This window comes from Meles meles, chromosome X (genome assembly GCF_922984935.1).
Source record: "Meles meles chromosome X, mMelMel3.1 paternal haplotype, whole genome shotgun sequence".
In the NCBI taxonomy this organism is placed as follows: Eukaryota; Metazoa; Chordata; class Mammalia; order Carnivora; family Mustelidae; genus Meles; species Meles meles.
The window spans coordinates 99335267-99338069 of NC_060087.1; the positions used below are offsets into that span (position 1 = coordinate 99335267).

The following is a 2803-nucleotide window of genomic DNA, read 5'->3' on the forward strand; positions in this document are numbered from 1 at the left end:
CATTTCCATTACTTCTTTCAAGATTCAACCTTTTTCTCATTTTAGGATAATCTTTGGTCACGCTTTCAGTAAGCATTCGTGAGTGGTAAACTCATTCGGTGGCTATCTGAAAATGTCTTTTTTCACATTCACTCTTGCATATTTAGCAGCCTTAGGTGGGCAGTTATTTTCCCTCAGCTGTCAGATCATAGATGTCCACTGCCTCCTGGCGTGTGTTATTGATACGAAATCTATGGTCCATATGATTGCCATTTTATTGGGGAAAATATCCTTCTTTAGATTATTTGTAATCTTTTCCTTTGCATTTGCTATTCTACAGCTTCCCAACCTTTTTTCCACGTGTCACTTTAGTTTGATTCATCTCCATTGGATCCATTTCAACCTGACTATTCATATCTTCCTTAAATTCTCCTCTCTTTTCTTTTTTTTAAAGATTTTATTTATTTATTTGACAGACAGAGATCACAAGTAGGCAGAGAGGCAGGCAGAGAGAGAGGAGGAAGCAGGCTCCCTGCTGAGCAGAGAGCCGGATATGGGGTTCGATCCCAGGACCCTGGGATCATGACCTGAGCTGAAGGCAGAAGCTTTAACCCACTGACCACCCAGGCGCCCCTGCCCTCTTTTCACTACTGTTTTTTCCCCACTTCTTATCTTCTTCTGGAATCCTTGTTAGATATGCCGTTCAGAGAGCCCTTACATCACCATAATAACTAGCTAATCTATATCCTCCTGGTTTTAAGTCCTTTTTTTTTCTTTTTGGCTGGACACAGTATGCTTTGTTGATGGTACACAACAAGATAGGGGCTCCCCAAGTCCCTCCCCTTCTTCATGGAGTCAGGGATGCAAACTGTATAAAGGTCGGGAGAGTCTCAGTATGTGTTGGTTGATGAGTTGAAGCAAGGACTCCCCAGCAGCCAAGGGCCTCTCTCTTCCTCTTGCTCTTGCTACAGCTGGTGGTCCATGTGGCACTTACTCCTTGGAGGCCATGTAGACCATAAGGTCCACCATCTGGTTGCTGTAGCCAAATTCATTGTCATACCAGGAAATGAGCTCGACAAAGTGGTCATGGAAGGCAATGCCAGCCCCAGCATCAAAGGTGGAAGAATGGGAATGGGTGTCACTGTTAAAGTTGCAGGAGACAACCTGGTCCTCAGTATGGCCCAGGATGCCCCTGAAGGGGCCCTCTGATGCCTGCTTCACCACCTTATTGATGTAATCCTATTTTGCAGCTTTCTCCAGGCAGCAGGTCAGATCCATGAATGACACATTAGGGGTGGGAACATGGAAGGACATGCCAGTGAGCTTCCCATTCAGCTCAGCGATGACCTTGCCTGCAGCCTTGGTGGCACCAGTGGAAGCAGGGATGATGTCCTGGGCAGACCCTCAGATATCATGCCACAGCTTCCCAGTGGGGCCATCCATGGTCTCTTCTATGGCAGTGATGATGTGGACCATGGACCATGATGCTAAAGTTGTTATGGATGACCTTGGTCAGAGGGGCCAAGCAGTTGGTCCAGAAGGCATTGCTGACAATCTTCGAGGGAGTTGTCATACTTCTCATGGTTCCCATCTCTCATAGACATGGGGGCATAGGCAGAAGGGGCAGAGATGATGACCATCTTGGCCCCACAATTCATGGGAGCCCCAGTCTTCTCCATGGTGGTAAAGACCCTACTGGACTCTACAACATACTCAGTACCAGCATCACTCCATTTGTTGTTGGTGAGATCTCGCTCTTGGAAGATGGACATGGACTTTCCATTGATGAAAAGTTTCCCATTCTCAGCTTTGAGTATGCCATTGAATTTTCTACAGGTGGAATCATACTGGAATATGTAGACCATGTAGTTGAGGTCAATGAAGGGGTCACGGATGGTGACAATATACATTTTGCCAGAGTCAAAAGCCCAATACAGTCAAATCTGTTTACTCCTACCTTCACCATGGTGTCTTGGGGCCATGGCTGACAATGCATCAGAAAATGGGGCTGTCTGTTGAACAGGGAGGAGCTGAGAACTTGAGTTCTTTTTAGACTTCTGTCCGCCGAGAATTTTTCTTTCAAGCGTCATCATGATTATTAAAATAGCTATGGGATGCCTGGGTAGCTCAGTTAGTTGTGTCTGCCTTTGGCTCGGGTCATGATCCCAGGGTCCTGGTTTTGAGCCCTCTGTCGGACTCCCTACTCAGTGGGGAGCTGGCTTCTCCCTCTCCCTCTGCTCCCCCCAATTGTTTTCTCTCTCTCTCTCTCAAATAGATAAATAAAAATCTTTTAAAAATTAGCTATATTTTATTCAGTATTTATATGTCCTTCGAGCCCAGGTTGGTGTTGGGTCAGTTTGCCACATTGATGAAGCCACTATATACATTCCTTTTTAGAGTTTAAGAGGCCGCTGTTCTAATATATTTCAAGTAACACTGATTTCACTCAACAGTATGAGAGTATGTTTGTAGGCTTTTCTACCTGCCTTCATGATCATTTATGAGGAGATGTATTTGTTTTACCATTCTCGCATAGAAAAAGAGCCCTTTCTGACTCAATCTCAAATATAAGAACGTACAATTGGGTGTGCCTGGGTGGCTTAGTGGGTTAAAGTCTCTGCCTTCGGCTCGGGTCATGATCCCAGGGTCCTAGGATCGAGCCCCACATTGGGCTTTCTGCTCAGCAGGGAGCCTGCTTCCCCCCTCTCTCTCTTCCTGCCTTTCTGCCTACTTGTGGTCTCTATCTGTCAAATAAATAAATAAAATCTTAAAAAAAAAATAAAAAAAAGAACATACAATTGTATGCTTAACTACAAAGACCGCA

General features: G+C 45.2%; 1 pseudogene; it reads right to left on the reverse strand.

The window, feature by feature from the left end:
- Window positions 1-969: 969 nt before the first annotated feature.
- Window positions 970-1945, reverse strand: LOC123935378 (annotated as a pseudogene).
- Window positions 1946-2803: the final 858 nt, after the last annotated feature.